This window comes from Phacochoerus africanus, chromosome 9 (genome assembly GCF_016906955.1).
Source record: "Phacochoerus africanus isolate WHEZ1 chromosome 9, ROS_Pafr_v1, whole genome shotgun sequence".
Taxonomy (NCBI): domain Eukaryota; kingdom Metazoa; phylum Chordata; class Mammalia; order Artiodactyla; family Suidae; genus Phacochoerus; species Phacochoerus africanus.
In genome coordinates, this window is record NC_062552.1 from 1,705,975 (window position 1) to 1,723,345 (window position 17,371).

The following is a 17,371-nucleotide window of genomic DNA, read 5'->3' on the forward strand; positions in this document are numbered from 1 at the left end:
TTCTGTATGTGCTCCCGTGGAGTTAGTAAAATCTGGGTCAAATATGAAATGAAACCACTTCCTAAGTCAATACATATCCCATATAAGGTTCAGACAGAATGGACGTCACACACCTGTCGTCAGTCCGTCCATGTCCTGTGTAAGGCGGAGGCAGGGTGCTCGGGGCCTCGTGCTCGGGGCCCCCGTGGAATGGACCCCTGCCCGAGGTCACACAGAGTCTCGGACCCGCGTGATGGTACCCGCGGTTCGGTGCAGTGTTTGGTGTGTCTGCTCGGCTCGCAGGCGTCGTACCCTGGCTAGATCAGTGACCTCGCCCGGGGACAGACCCAACAGACCCGGGACAGAACGCCGTGAGCCCGGGGCCCCGGGGGGCAGGCACGAGCTCGCTCATCACAGCGTGACATGAATCAGCCCCCAGCAGACGATGGAGAAATCGGACCACAGAACAGCAGGGGAAACGCACAGACCGCAGGAGGCATCTCCCAAGCACACTGCAGAGGAGGGACGGGCGCACGGGGTGTGGACCGGAGGTTCTGGTGACACAGAGGTTGGAAACAGGCCGGAGCAACCTGTGGTCCAGCGGTCAGGAGAGAAGGGACGCTTCCTGGACCAAGGGGGGTTGCACAAACTGCATCTTCCTCTTTTCTGTTTTCTTGATGCTCTAGCATCTGGGCCCAGTTCCCAGAGACGGAGAATGACTCTCCCGCAAGGGTTCCTTTGACACACAAACCCACCAGCTAATGGGCATTTTCAACCCACTCCTTCATCACACCCACCCCAGCACCCACACCAGGCAACTGGAACCCGGCGGAGAGCCCCAGCCCAGGGACAGGCCCCAACTCTCCAGTCCTAAGTTTACCTGTGCACTTGCCCTGCCCCTCCTCCATGACCTGCAAGAACCCCAGGAGAGGCTCTGGGCCACCACCTCTGCCCTTTCCTCCCACTGCTGGCTCAGCTGGGCACTTCCCAGCTCCCACAGGACGTCACGTGGCATCGCGTGCCTCCTATATCCACGGCCACAGCGGCCTGATTAGAACTAGTCCTGTGTTCATTTTAACACATGGGTTGTGGGTGGGACGGCACGGTGGGGGAGGGGACCTCTGCGGGGCTGGAAACCTGTCATTTCTGGACATGATTTTGTGCTAACGCATTCCCGCGTGCCGAAAGAGGGATGAGGCCGGTCCTGAGGGCCTGGCCAGCCTTGGCAGGGCTGCCTGAGGACGTGAGGACCAGCCCTGTCCTCTGAGCGTCCACCGGGGCTGTGAGTTCTAGGCAGTGGTAGCCAACATTTTACAGTTCTCTTGATTTTGTTCAGAAGTTTCTAGTTGGATGAAACAAGGTGAAGGTGGGACAAGCTTGCCACGCGCTTACCGTGTTCACTGAGCACGCGAACGAATCTGGCGTTCTTATGAGAGTCGGAAGACCCAGACCCGTCTTAAAAAACTGCCAGCCCGAGTCAGAGTCGCCTGAAACATCAAGTCACCACGTGACAAGCCGAGCGCCCCCGCTCTTCACTCCAGAGTGAAACAGACTTTCTAGAAAAGGAACTGGAAAAAGTGAAGCTCAGATGTTCCGAACAAGGTGAACTGATGAGAAGAAGGTGTTATCGAAGGTGAGTTGGATTCCAAATAGAACACACGCGGGCGTGAGCGCTCCCGGCCCGCCCCCATCACCAGCCAGTCTTGGGCTGAAAGGAGCCCCCCCGCCCCAACCTCGGAACACACAGTGCGCACCCCTTTCTTCCAGCCTGAGGTCCTAAAAGCGCCTTCTCATCACTCCCTCCCCTCAGGGAGGGCACCCTGCCCTCCGTGTCGTCCTGGCAGCTCGTCCTGTGAGATCAGGGGCCTGGCTCCACCTGAAAAACAACCTGGTCATCCAGAGCCCCACAAAGACCTGGGTTTGCTCTTCCTCTCTTCGAAAGTAGTTTCGAATAGACTTGTTTTCCAATTCCACTTAAGAAATTCAATAAGGGGGAGTTCCCATCATGGCTCAGTGGTTAACGAACCCGACTAGGAACCATGAGGTTGCGGGTTCAGTCCCTGCCCTTGCTCAGTGGGTTAACGATCCGGCGTTGCCGTGAGAGGTGGTGTAGGTTGCAGATGCGGCTCGGATCCCGAGTTGCTGTGCCTGTGGTGTAGGCCGGCGGCTACGGCTCTGATTCGACCCCTAGCCTGGGAACCTCCATATGCCGCGGGAGTGGCCCAAGAAATAGCAAAAAGACAAAAAAAAAAAAATTCAATAAGTGGGAGTTCCCATCATGGCTCAGCCGAAACGAATCTGACTAGTCTCCATGAAGACACAGGTTTGATCCCTGGCCTCATGTAGTGGGTTAAGGATCCAGCATTGCCATGGGCTGTGGTGTAGGCCAGCTGCTACAGCTCCAATTTGACCCCTAGCCCCTCCAAATCGATCCCTATGCCATGGGTGTGACCCTAAAAAGATAGAAAAAAAAAATGAGGAGTTCCTTCTGTGGCCCAGCGGGTTAAGGATCCAGCATTGCTACAGCTGAAGGTCATAGGTGCAGCTTGATCCCTGGCCCAGGAAGTTCCATAGGCCGCAGGTGTGGCCAAAAAAGAGGAGTTCCCATTGTGGCTCAGTGGGTTAAGAACCTGACATAGTGTTTATGAGGATGCCTGGCCTCATTCAGTGACTTAAGGATCTGGCGTTGGCACAAGCTGCAGTGTAGGTCACAGATGCAGCTCAGATCCTGTGTTGCTGTGGCTGTGGTGTAGGCCTAAAAAGAAAAAGAAGTGAATTTTTATACTTTTGATCAAATTGAAGCTTGGTGGAATTATAGTCTCACAGTGGTTTGAAAATATATTAGGATAATTATGAGCATGTTATTTCCATGAGCTCTCCAGGTAATAAGATACTTTGTTTTAGATAATCTTCAAACATAAACAAAACTTACAACAGTCCATGAGCATGGAAACATTTTAAACTTAAAAAGTGATTTTTTTTTTTTTGCTTTTTGCTTTTTGCGGTGCACCTGAAGCATATGGAGGTTCCCAGGCTAAGGGTTGAATTGGAGCTATAGCTGCCAGCCTACACCACAGCCACAGCAACACAGGATCCAAGCCATGTCTGTGAACTACACTACAGCTCATGGCAATGCCAGATCCTTAACCAGCTAAGCAAGGCCAGGGATTGAACCCTCAACCTCATGGTTACTAGTCAGATTCATTTCCTCTGGGCCACAAGGGGAACTCCAAAAGTAATTTTTGTATACTAAGAGCTGTATTTACTATAGTTAGAAATATAGAAAAAACCTGACAATGTATTTAAATAACTGTTTAATTTAGAATAATTTATTTTTAACTTGTTTTTTCTTTAATTTTTTATTAGCATTTTGGGGAGTCTTTTTTTTTTCTTTTGTCCTTTTAGGGCCGAACCCACGGCATATGGAGGTTCCCAAGCTGGGGTCACATCAGAGCTATAGCTGCTGGCCTCACCGGAGCCACAGCAACGCCAGATCTGAGCCACGTCTGTGACCTACACCACAGCTCAAGGCAAAGCCGGATCCTTAACTCACTGAGCAAGACCAGGGATCAAACCTGAAACCTCGTGGTTCCTGGTTGGATTCATTTCCACTGCGCCATGACGGGAACTCCTTAGTATATTGTTGATTTTTGATGTTGTGCCACTTTCTGCTCTACAGCAAAGCCACCCAGTCATACGTATATACACTCCCTTATTAACTTGTTACAACAAGAAAAATGAGTCAGAATCACTTACAATACTATTTTTTTGCTCTGTACGGTCTGAGAGTTTTAGGTGAGACATAGTAATTTCATGACAGTGAGTAATTTTGGACCCTGGGCTCTGGTTGCAAAGTGATTCAATACCCACCGCCCCAGGAAATCCTAAGTCAGTTATATTCCCATATCCTGAGCAGCTTCAGTGTCTGTGGCCAAAGAAACAGATAAAATAACTTCTCAGAATTTCTTTTAGTCCTGTTATATTCCGTTAAATAATGGAACAATATGATCCAGCAATCCCGCTCCTGAGCCTACGTCCAGAGGAGACTGGATTTAGAAAAGATACACACACCCCATGTTCACAGCAGCACTATTTACAGTCACCAAAACCTAGAAACAACCTAAGTGGCCACTGACAGATGAACAGATAAAGAAGATGCGGTACATAGACACAATGGAACATTGCGCGGCCTTTACAAAGAATGAAATTGGGAGTTCCCTGGCGGCCGGGAGTGGTGAAGGATCTGGCATCACGGCTGTGGCGTGGGTTTGATCCCTGGCCTAGGAACTTCTGCATGCCATGGGTGCAGCCGCCCCCCCAAAAAAGAATGAGATAACACCATTTGCAGCAACATGGATGGACCTAGAGATTATCATACTAAGGCAGTCAGACAGAGAAAGACATCTGATACCATATTATATCACGTATGTGACATGTGGAATCCAAAATACAACACAAATGAACGTATCTGCAAAAGAGAGACAGACTCACAGACAGAACCTCCTTGTGGTTGCCAAGGGGGAGGGGGTGGGGGGAGGAGGGAAGAATCGGGAATTTGGGATTAGCAGATGCAAACTATTACATATAGGATGGATTAGCAATGAGGTCCCACTGTGCAGCACAGGGACCTATATTCAATGTCCTGTGATAAACCATAATGAAAAATAACATGAAAAAGAATGTTTATAGATGTAGAACTGAGTGGCTTTGCTGTACGGAAGAAACTGACACAACACTGTAAATCAACTATACTTCACTAAATTTACAGGAACTCCCGCTGGGGTGTAGTGGGATCTATAGTATCCCTGCAGCAGCAGGGATGTGGGTTCAGTTCCCAGCCCAGCACATTATTGCCACAGCTGTGGCATAGGTCTGTGGTCCAGCTTGGACACGGTCCCTCCATATGCTGCAGGGTGACATAAAATAAAATAAAATAATTTAAAATAAAGTAAAATAAAGTCCACGAAGACAGTGGAATGAACCTGGCAGAAACTTTCCGCTGTGTTCCCAGCTGTATCCTCTAGGGGGCAGGGCCTCATCGCGAGACACTCACTGCGGGCAACACTCAAGCAGTGTTCAAATTTCCACCAAGTTAACAGCTTCTTATGCAGACACCTGTGAAATAACTCAGGGTTTTCCTCTGCCCTCGCCGCCCCTCCTTTCACGGAACTTCGTTCTGCGTCTCGGGTTCCAAGGCGCGCCTCCCCCACCAGGATCTTGGTCCCGCTCTGGCCTCTTGCTGGGGTGACCAGCTCCCCCTAATTCTGGTCTCTTCTTAAGGCCACCTCTCCCCTGAGGCCCTCTCTGACCGCTCCTCTCACCCCAAGTTACTTTCTTTGCTTCTGGCATCTGTCACCATCGGAAATGGTCCTGTGTGTGAGCAGAAGGTCCCATCGCGGGAACGGGGATTCGACCCCTCGGTCGGCTGCTGAACCGCAAGGTCCAGAAGAGCACCTGGCGCAGAGCAGATGCTCAGTGAACATCGAATAAGCGAAGGAAGGCTCTGGGCCAGAGCGAATGGAGCTGTGCGGGCAGATGGTGTGGTGCCAGGCGTCTCTCGGGCCCGTAAGGGAGGAAGGCTTTTCAAACTGGAAACCAGCCTGACGCTGATGTGAGTGGAAGCGGAGCCCGAACAAGACAGGTCCAGGTGCCAGTGCAGACAGCCGTACCCAAGCGAGAAAATGACCCCCGCACCGCAGAAGGTGGTGCAGAGACGCTGCGCTGGGAACTCAGAACCCGAAAGGCCCTCAGCGCAGCCCCGCCGCTCGCAGGGCGGGCGCCGCACCCGCAGCGAGAGGAGCTGCTGGAGGCAGGTAGAGAGGGACCCACCCAGGCCTCCCGAGGCGCCCTCAGCCGCCTCCTTGAGCAAACAACCCAGATGGAGGCGGGAAGGACACGGATAATAACTTCGCACAAAGCCCAAGGCGGCTGCAGGGGATGACAGGCCTGAGAGGCAAAAGAACAAATGACAGGGGCTGTGATATCATTTCAAACCAGCATTTAAAATGTCATACAGGGGAGCTCCCCTTGTGGCTCAGTGGTTAACGAATCCGATTAGGAACCATGAGGTTGCGGGTTCGATCCCTGCCCTTGCTCAGTGGGTTAAGGATCTGGCGTTGCCGTGAGAGGTGGTGTAGGTTGCAGACGCGGCTCGGATCTGGCGTGGCTGTGGCTGTGGTGTAGACCGGCGGCTCCAGCTCCGATTCGACCTCTAGCCTGGGAACCTCCATATGCTGCGGGAGTGGCCCTAGAAAAGGCAAAAAGACAAAAATAAATCAATAAAATAAAATGTCATAAAGAGAAGATAGATGTTTTAATTTTAGATTTTAAGAAGTCAGTTTTGCAGATACCAGAGGTGAGAAGCCTGCTGTAGTAGCAACTGTTCACATGAAAAAACTCTGAGATTGTAACTGACCGTGAACAGCAGTGGGGCTGTGAGGGTCTTGGTGTTAATAGGAGAAGCCTGTGCACACTCAGTGAGAGGGGAGTTTCAGGGCCCCGCGCTCCGGCCTGACCTCTAGAGAATGGCTTTCAGATACGGGTGCCACACATACTCAGACGGAGTTGAGCGCAGTGGCCTGCAAGGAATTTCGGAAGGAATGGGACTGGCTTAATTCAAAGAGGATAAGACAGGAGTTCCCCTTGTGGCTCAGCAGGTTAAGAACCTAGTTAGTACCCATGAGGATGCGGGTTCGACCCCTGGCCTTGCTCAGTGGGTTAAGGATCCAGCGTTGCTGTGGCTGTGGTGTAGGCCAGCAGCTGAAGCTCTGATTCAACCCCTAGCCTGGGAATATGCTGCAGGTGTGGCTATAAAAAGGAAAGAAAAAAAAAAAAAAAGGCTTAGGGCATGGATACTGCCTAGGGAGGTGTGTTTCCGATGTGGGGGCAGAGAACTTAACCCCAGGGAGAGCACCTGTCCAGGAACCGCGCTCTACCTCCACCTGCTGGTGACATTCAGTACAGCTGATGCTTGGGGGTTGGTTGGTTGGTTGGTTGGCTGGTTTTTAGGGCCATACCTGCAGCAAATGGAAATACCTGGGCTAGGGATGGAATCAGAACTGTACCTGCCAGCCTACGCCACAACCACAACCACACGAGATCCAAGCCTCATCTGTACCTAAGACACAGCTTGTGGCAATGCTGGATCCTTAACCCACCGAGCAAGGTCAGGGATTGAACCACATCCTCGTGGACACTATGTCGGGTTCTTAACCGGCTGAGCCACAATGAAAACTCCCATGTTTTCTTAAATCAAGGTATGATTGATTAAGTCATTAACCTCATGATCGAACTCTGTCTCCAGCCCTCCCCCTTTGCAGGGGGTGGGGGTGGGGGTGGGGCTGAATGTCTGACCCGAATGGGCTCCGTCTCCCCAGCCTGGCCAGCCCCTGCCTTGAAACTAGAGGCTACTGTGAGTCACTTTATTAGCATCAAGTCAAGTGTGGTTGCAGAGGTCTCCTTCTGAAGGAAATTCCACAGGTTTCCTAAGGGGCAGAACAGGGGACAAAGACCAAACCTATTTTTATTGCTTCACAGCCAAACCTACAGACGACTTGGCTCTTCCAGGCACAGACCGTCAAGGTCAGACGGGCGCTCCCAGCTAGAGGGGCTGAGAACTTACCACGTCATCACTGGGGGGCCATGAGGTCCTGGGCCACCATCCTCAGCAGCCCGTGTCACCTGCAAAGCAGAGAAATTCAGAGCCTATTACACAGAGTTGCCCGCTTGGCTGAGAGCAAAATGTAGCAGCCCAGCCCCAGCTGTGTCTGCGCTGGAAGGCACTCTCCTGGCCCTGCACAGTGCCAGCCACCCTCAGGGAGGGAGGAGCCCAGGATGGCACTCTCCTGGCCCTGCACAGTGCCAGCCACCCTCAGGGAGGGAGGAGCCCAGGATGGCACTCTCCTGGCCCTGCACAGTGCCAGCCACCCTCAGGGAGGGAGGAGCCCAGGATGGCACTCTCCTGGCCCTGCACAGTGCCAGCCACCCTCAGGGAGGGAGGAGCCCAGGATGGCACTCTCCTGGCCCTGCACAGTGCCAGCCACCCTCAGGGAGGGAGGAGCCCAGCCATCACAAGCAAGTGCTGCACGTCCTCCCCCCACCGCTCCCTGGGGGCACTTCCCGGGACCCTGCACTAGCAGGGCCCCCCATCACTCCCCCGGCTCATCCTTTCAAGAGCTCTGGAAGGCAGGGGCGGAGGGCACTCGGGTGTGGCTTGGAGGGGAAGGGAGGTGGCATGGACAGGAACCCCAAAAGGCAGGCTGGGGAAACAGAGGAGGCGTCTGCAGGGGGGGGACCCTGCCGATGCTGAGGGGAGGGGCGGTGTGGAAGTGGGGGGGCTGTCCTGCCTAATGGACAGCAGGGAAGGGCAGGTTTAGTTGGGGTTTTTTGGTTTGTTTTTGGTCTTTGCGGCTGTGCCCGCAGCATGTTGACGTTCCAGGCCAGGGGTGGACCCTGAGCCCCAGCTGTGACCCCAGCCACAGAGTGACCGTGCCGGGTCCCTAACCCTCTGAGCCACCAGGGAACTTGCCGGTTTAGTTTCTAAGGGAAGTACCAGCGTGTACAGTGGCCGCTCCTGTTCCCGTCCTTTCCAGAGACGTCTCGGCGACGCGATTGCTCCAAACCCCAGCCAGCCTTTGGTGTCACCACCGTCTTTATCGTAGTCACCTCATCGGGAGTGAAGTGAGAGTGAAGTGGGGTGAGGTGCGTTTCCCGGACGACAAATGCCTTGAGCATCTGTTCACGTGCTTGTTTGTCTTCTGGAAAAAAGGCCCCTTAATGATCCTGTCTTTTGCCCAATTTACTAATGGGATTTTTTTGTTCTGCTGATGGCTTTTGAGAGTTCTTTCTTGACATCCTCCACACAAGTCCTTTGTCAGATACATAGTTTGCAAATATTTCCTCCCAGTCTTTGGCAGAGAAAAAGCTTTTAATTTTATGAGATCGGGTTCATCACTTTCTCCTTTTAGGGATTTTGCACTTTTGGTGTCGTCTAAGAATGCTTCGTCTAGTCAGACCCAGATCCGGAAGCTTTCCCTTTGCTTTTTTTCTAAAAGTTTTTACAGTTTTGCATTTTACATAGACGTCCGTAATTCATTTTGAATTAATTTTTGTGTGAGATATGAGAGTCAAGCTTGTTTGGGGGTTTTTGTTGTTGTTGTTGTTGTTGTTGTTTTGTCTATGGACATCCAGTTACTCCAGCTCCTTTGCTGGAAAAGGCTGTCTTTCCTCCATTGAATTGCTTCTGCGCATTTGTCAGAAGTCAGCGGGGGATGTGTGTGTGGGTCTGTCTCTGCGTCCTCCGTTCTGGGATGCAGGAATCTAACCCCTGCAGAAACCGCACTCTCTTGACACTGTAGTGAGACAACAAGCCCCAGCCCCGGCCAGAGTAATTCTTCCCGTTTTCTTCTTCGCTTTCAACACTCTCTCAGCTCTTCTGAAAATTCCGTCCTTTGCCTTTCTCTATAAATTTTTTAAAAAGCTTGTCTCTGGGTACAAAAGAAACCCTTCTGGGATTTTGATAGGAATTGTCCTAAACTGACAGGTAACTGGGGGATTGACTTTTACCATGTCACGTCTTCCCATTCATGAACATGGTATGTTTCTCCATTGATGCAGAGCTTTGATTTTTTCATCAGCACTTTGTGCTTTTCAGCATACACATCTGAAACATGTTTTGTTAGATTTACACCTAATACTTGATTTTCTTTGGAATGACTGCTAATGGTCCCATATTGATAATTTTGGTTTCCACGTATTTATCATTGTTATATGAAAAAAAAAATTGTATGAGTTTGTTACTTGGAGACTTTGCATCTTGTGACATTGCCGAGTCCCCTCGTTTGCGCCCGGGGATTGTTTCAGGGTGCTCACTCAGGCCGTCGCGGCAGCTGTACAGAAGAACAGGTTGACGTCTTTGTTCCCAATCCATACGCCTTTTGCTTCTCTCTCTTGCCTCGTGGTTAGAAATAATATCGCTCTGTTTTTAGTTGACATGTCTCCTAAATCTCTCTTTTTAAAAAATAAGCTTTTTTGGAGTTCCTGTGGTGGCTTAGTGGTTAACGAATCCGACGAGGAACCACGAGGTTTCGGGTTCGATCCCTGGCCTCGCTCAGTGGGTTAAGGACCCGGCGTTGCCGTGAGCTGTGGTGGAGGTCGCAGACGCGGCTCAGTTCCCGCGTTGCTGTGGCTCTAGTGTAGGCCGGTGGCTACAGCTCCAATGAGACCCCTAGCCTGGGAACCTCCCTATGCTGCGGGAGCAGCCCTAGAAAAGGCAAAAAGACCAAATAAATAAGTAAATAAATAAGCTTTTTTATTTTAGATTTACAGAAAAGTTGCGCACAGTGCAGCTTCCCCTCTCGTTGACATCCTGCGTTAATATTGTCACAACTGATGAATCAGTGTGGACACATCATTAACTTAAGTCCATGACTGACTCATACTTAGTTTTACCTTATGTGCTTTTTTTGTTCCAGGATCCCGCTCACGTCCCCACACCGCGTTCGGTCCTCTCGTCTCCGTGGCCGTGACTGTTTCTCAGGCTTCCCTTGTTTTTTCACTCACCAGCACAATTTAGAAGAGGGCAGGTCAGGTGTCTTTAGGATGCATCCTCAGCTGGGATTGGGCTGACATTTTTCTCAAGGTTACACAGGGGTCATGGGCTCTGGGGAGGGGGTCTTTCTCATCACCTGATGTCCAGGGTGCATGTTATCTACCGAGGGGACTTGGCGCTGTTGATGCGGACCTGGCCCCCCAGCCGGGGCAGCGTGCATGGTGTCTCCGCTGTACCTCTCACCCTCCAACCGCGAGAAGCCTGTCCCCGCCGTGCAGCATCCACTGATGTGCATCGTTCAGTTAGTAACAGGCCTTCAGTCGAAAGAAGGATGCAGAGTCCCCGAGACTCGATATGGATTCCAGGCAAGACGTGTTTTCTCATCACAATTCCTCTGGTGAAATCCCCTTAACCCCCCAGTTTCATTCCAGTATCTTCAATCTACCTGATCACTGAGCAGCCTCAGTGACCTCGGGAGTTAAACATTAATCTTGCAGTTACTGTTGAATTTGCAAAGTTTGTGTAAGACGTAAGAAATAAACTTTCGGAGTTCCCAAAGGAAGTGCACAATTTCCTGTTCAGTGATTTACAAAACCTAAGGGAATCTGATCTTTACAGAAATCAAACGTCCCTTCCCTGGCTCCAGTGGTCTTCAGAACTTCTTGCCACAGCCTACGATCTGTTGTGTTTGTGTGGGTGTCCGCACGTCTAACCTCCATTGTCTCTTATTGGTGGGAGGCTGTGTTTGAAGAGTCTGTGCCTTAAAGGGAATTGGATCCAGGAACCAAGGCCAAGCAGACGTCCAAACTGTTGACTGGAAAAAAAAAAAAAAAAAGCACCACCTAAAAGTTGAGAGTCGTTGTATTCGGTGGACGTTGTGTTGTGAGAACCTCGGGCCTGAGAGAGAGCCTTTCACAATAAATTTTGTGGGTTTGCTCCAAGGAGCCAAGGGAGGAGCCAAGATATACAGGCGTTTATAACAACCACCAGGTGGTCGGAACGTCAGAAATCACTGTTGTATTCCACGCAGAGGTGATTATTTAGTTGCGAGCCACAGGCCCAAAGGAGATGAAGTTCAAGAATATTCGAGTTTCCCACACCCCACAGCTGATTTAAGACGACAGTCAAGCTGATTTCAAATAATTGAACTAAGTAAGTCGTACTTGGCTATATTTTTATATCCCATCAGCCACCCTGAAGCTCTCTGTGAATTGCTGACAGTAAAGAGACGCTCATCTCCTTGCAAAGAATGTGGCTTCCACCCTGAGCCTGTGGTCTTGCACCTGACACTGCAGTGGTCATGAGATGCTAAGGGGATTTGTTCTTGGTGTTTTTTCCTCCGCTTCAAAATGAAAATGAAACTAGTCCAGGAGTTCCCGTTGTGGCTTAGCCCATTAAGAACCCGACTAGTATCCATGAGGATGTGGGTTTGACCCCTGGCCCCACTCAGGTCCCAGAGGCAGCTCAGATCTGCTGTGGCTGTGACTGTAGTGTAGACCGAAGCCGCAGCCCCAGTTCCACCCTCGCCCGGGAACTTCCATCTGCCACCAGCGCGGCTCTGAAGAGAAGACAAGACCAAGAAAATGAAAAGCTGGTGCAGAAGCTTGTGCTGCGGTAAAGGAGCCAAAGGGCTTCTCCAAGGAGGGGCTGGTGGTGGGTACTGGGTGTCAGGAGAGAGCTAACACCTTGGAGAGTGAAACCCTGAGGCGGTTCCACGGAGGCGGCGGCCCCGAAGCCCCGTTTCCACTTACTTACTGGGCTGCTCCTCGGAGGAAGGCCAGTTGTTTTGGATAAAACAAACTGCAGGATGTTTCTGAACAGGTCCCGCTGCCTGTGACAGGAGAAGACGTGCCCTCGGGGCAGGGGCGCAGCTCCCCACTCCGCCGGGGAGGAGGACGCACGAGGCAGGTGCTGGGACGCGGGACAAAGCAGGGTCCGCTGACAAGAGCACAAGCCAGGCCGGGAGGACCCCGAGCACTGAAACCAGGGGCAAAGAAGCAGCACAAATGCCTCTGGACAAACGGTTCCCAGACGAGGATGCGGCGAAACCGGAGCCTGCACAGGGTTGGCGGGAACGGAAAATAGCGCAGCCCCCGTGGGAAACGGGAGGGCGGGTCCTCCAAAAATTACGTAGAGGAGTTCCCTTGTGGTGCAGTGGGTTAAGGATCTGGCGTTGTCACTGCAGCGGCTTATGTCACTGCTGTGACACAGGTTTGGTCCCTGGCCCAGGAACTTCCACATGCCATGGGCACAACTAAAAAAAAAATTTTTTTGGAATAGAATTAATATATGATCCAGCAATCCCTCTGCTGGGTATCTGCCCAGAACAACTGAAAACAGGGTGTTGAAGAGAGATCTGTGTCTCAGCAGCGTTATTCACAGCAGCTGGGCGGTGGAAGCCACCTGCGTGTCCTTCGAAGGATAAATGACTCGACAGCATGTGGTCCATCCACTCAGTGGACTATGGTTCAGCCTTAAAAAGGAAGGATATCCCGACACAACACGGATAAACCTAGGGGACTTGGACCCGATGAAATGAGCCCGTCACCCAGGACACACTCTGTCTGATTCCACTTATGTGAGGTCCCTAGAGGAGTGAGACTCACAGAGACAGAAAGTGGTCGCCAGGGGCCGGGCGGAGGGGAAGTTCGTGTTTAATGGGAACAGAGCTTCGGTCGGAGAAGAAGAGAAAGTTCCGCGGATGGAGAGTGCGAACCAGGCGAATATATCCAATGACGCTGAAATGTGCACTCGAAAATGGTTCAAATGGTAAGTTTATGTTCCGCGTATTTTATCACAATAAAACCCTGGAAAACATAAAATAGACGAGGGGGAAGGTGGAAATGGAAATGTCGTCTCAAAGGGGAAGCAGCGCGACTCTGCAGCTCTTCCTGGAGCCCCTGTGTCACCGCCCTTCTCGGGTGGGACAGGGCGGAGGGTTCCTGCCGCCAGAGAGCAGCCCCCGGGCGGCAGGACTTTAAAGGAACTGGTCCTTGGACGGAGCGCTGGGCCCCGTGGTCCGCTGGGCCCTCCCCAGAAAACGGTGTTTAAGCTGAATCTGGAACAAGAAATCCAAACAAGCTGCTATAAACCATCTTCCTGTTTTCACAAGGGGTGGAGTGAATGTAGCCTGGAGTTCAGTTCCTCAAGGGTGAGGAGAGACATTCCCCTGAGCTGGGCTCAGCCGTGACGAAGGTCACAGGCAAGGCCAGAGACACCAGCCTCGAGAATTTCCACCTCTTTCCCTCCTCCGTCCTGTCCTATTCTTTATGGGACAGTCAGAGAGACGGTTTTGACGCCAGGTCTGCAAAATATCCTTTGGCCTCATTTCCGTCCTCTTTGATTGACTGCAGTCAGCTTCCTGGTCAAAATACACGGTGTCTCCTTGAGTCAGCAGCACAATCAGGTTCTCGTCCCAGGGCCACCTCTGGTGCAGGCCCTTCCTACCTCTTTCCTGTCCGGCTGCCAGGTCATCCTCCCACCAGAGCTTCGGCTGTTTTCATCACAAACATTTGCAGTGAACTTTCAATTTGTTTGTTTGTCTTTTTAGGGCTGCACCCTCAGTATGTGGCCACACGACAGCCACAGCCACGCCAGATCCAAGCTGCATCTGCAACCTACACCACAGCTCACGGCAGCGCTGGATCCTTAACCCACTGATCGAGGCCAGGGATCGAACCCACAGCCTCATGGATACTAGTTGGGTTCGTTACTGCTGAGCCACCCCAGGAACTCCGAGGAGTTTCCTTTAATTTTCAGACCATCTCTAAAACCAAGATCAAGTGCACAGAGGGTGTGTTTAGAGGCAGGTGTTAAGAGAGCACCACTGATGCACGACTCAGATGTTGAGGTCCTCGTGGTCATTAGGGGGCGGCATGGCCACCTCGGCTCCTCGCCACGTGGGGCTGCGACAGGACCCGGCCTGCATCTCCACCCAGAACTTGGTACATCCTGCGCCTCGGCTGGTTCACTTTCTAAAAGAAAGCAGGTGACACTGAAACCAGACGACAGCAACCAGATGATTGAAAGAGGAAGTCAAAAGGCCTGACCCCAAACGCAGGAGCTGGACGTGGAGCAGTCGCACCTTCTCAGACTGCTGTGCTCATCACGCCTAGAAAAGTTAACATTCGTTTGTTAAATTAACATAAAATCAAACAGATGCCTGGGTTTTCTCAGGGTGTCTGAAAACATCCTGAACCAGATGGAGTCGGTAGAGTTCTGGCTGTCGTCTCTGCAAGAAAGCACATTGTAATCCTTTTAAAAAGAAGTTAAGAACAGAGAAAGAATAGCAAATAGTTCGTAAAACAGAGACACACGGCTGTAAAATAAACAAGGAGACTGGGTGTAGTGAGTGTGGCTGCATCTGGCTTTATGAAGAGAACTTTTCAGGCCCGAAGGAGCGAGGGAGTCCTGCTGAGCCGGGGTGGCACATCCAGGGGGACTGGAGCGTCGGGGTGCTCGTGGAAGGTGGGGTGTCTGGGCGTAGACTCCAGGGACCTCCCCAGGACCTGTCACATCCAGGCACCTCCCTGCCCCCACCCCCCGGGCCAGAGAGGTGTCTATGGCGTCCACTCCCGGTCCCACCGCCCGGACAGAGGCAGGCTCCAGCTGTTGGGCGGAGGGGTCACCCCAGTGGGAAAGTCAGTCAAGGATCATAAAGGGAAACATTGGCTTTTCTCTCTCTCTCTTTTTTTTTTTTTTAATTTTTGTAGCCCTAGTATCAGGGCCAAAGTCAACACCAGTGTGTCCGTTAAACCAGAAAAGGTGTACAATACACACACTGGATAAGCAAGGACGCGCTGTGGAGCTCAGGGAACCATACTCCTACCTTGTAAGAACTTACAATGAGAAGGAGTGTGTGTGTACAACCCGACTACTGCGCTGTGAACCAGACTCTGACCCGACACTGTAAATCAGTGATGCTTCAGATCAGAAAGAAAAAAGGAGGAAATTGCTCAAATACCAGGCATTTCCTTGGCTGCCAGGAGCACATTACCGAGCAGTGAGCGGCACGGCACTGCTCTGATGATAAGGGCCCGGATAACCGAACGGAAATTCACTTGCTGATAACGTATTGCTCTAATGCTATTTTTTTTTTTTGGCTCCCAGAATAATTAAAAATAGACCTCTTTTCCTTATGTGATAATCTCACCAATTTGTGTGTGGCAGAAATATTCACAGAAATACTAATAACAAAAAATTTAGATCTCTCTCCTTCAGCGCTTTTGTCTGCATGCACGCGTGTGTATGTGTGCATGCATTTTGTGTGTGTGTGTGTTGTGTGGATGCCTCTGGCTCAGCCTAATAAAAATATCTGGCAAGACTCTTTAAAGTCTGAGGGGAAAGACCAGAATGCAAACAACCCTTCTAACGCCTAAACGGTGGATAGCTTTTCTGGACCTGAAGATCCTAAAAATTGCGCTGACGTGACCGCTTGCGACCGACTCTCCCAGGCTGCCACACCTGGAGGACAGAGCGGGAAACACAGCAGTGACCGGCCACCACACCAAGGGAGCGAGGCCAGCCACTGCGGCCCTTGTGTTCCGGCCGGATTCCGGGTCCTTAAAGATGGGAGCCCCCTTTGCCTGCGGCATCCAGCCGTCCAGCGTGGAGTTCACTTAGCATCTGACTGCTGACTAGTCGTCCCCCCCCCCCCGCCCCCCGCTGTTCTAGGCTCCCTGAGATAAAAACCGCATTTGATCTTTGTTCTCAGTTACTGGCACAGAGCTCCTGAAACGGGGGTGATTAGAAGGTGGGGATTTGCGGCTTCCCCCCCCTGACCTCAGCAGAAGGGAGGGGCTGGAGATGGAGTTCAGTCATGCTCACACAAAACCCCCCAAACGCTGGAGTTCGGAGGGCCTTCGGGTTGGGGAACACACGGGGCTGCTGGGAGGGTGGAAGCTGGTGCCCCTCCCCCTACTTGCCCCTGCAGGTAGATTCTTTGTAATGAACTAGTAAGGAGGCAACAGGTCTTCCTGAATTCTGTGAGTCATTCTGGCAAATGACCAAACCCTGGGGGCGGCTCCATGGACATGCTGACTTTGTAGCTACCTGGGCAGAAATATAGGTATCCTGGGGTCCCTGTGAGCTGCTGGAAGCCCCTCTTCAGGGGGCATTCTCGTGGGGCTGAGCCTTTCAGCTTGTGGGATCTACACTAGTTCTGGATAGTCAGTACAAAGCTGAACTGAATCTCAGGCCACGGGGTCGGTGTCAGAGACTTGGTCGGTGTAAGAAAAAAACCTCTCAAGCAGAGTTCCTGTCGTGGCGCAGTGGTTAATAAATCTGACTTGGAACCATGAGGTTGCGGGTTTGATCCCTGGCCTCGCTCAGTGGGTTGAGGATCCGGCGTTGCCCTGAGCTGTAGTGTAGGTTACAGACGCGGCTCGGATCTGGCGTTGCTGTGGCTGTGGTGTAGGCCGGCAGCTCCAGCTTCGATTCGACCCCTAGCCTGGGAACCTCCATATGCCGCGGGAGCGGCCCAAGAAATGGCAAAAAGACAAAAAACAAAAACAAAGATCTCTCAAGCCTCTTTACATCTGCTTATTGAGAGTGTTAGCTGAGTGTTCATAACTATTTTTCTTATTAGGCATATGATCTCATGAAGCAAGACTTCCTGAGAGGGGATCAAACCTAGCTCTTCTCTCCAAGGACGTGGTTCCCAGTTTGTTCAGGTCGGGAAGAGATGGCGGGAAACTTTCATCTCTCTCAGCGGAAGGTGCCTTCCAAAGAAGGGCAATGGCAGCGCTTTGATGGGCGGCCCTCAGTTTCCCAAGAGCAGCGACTGTCCAGCAAGGAAATCTTCCCACCGCGCCTCACTGGGGCTTCTCCTTTCCTGAGAGCGGT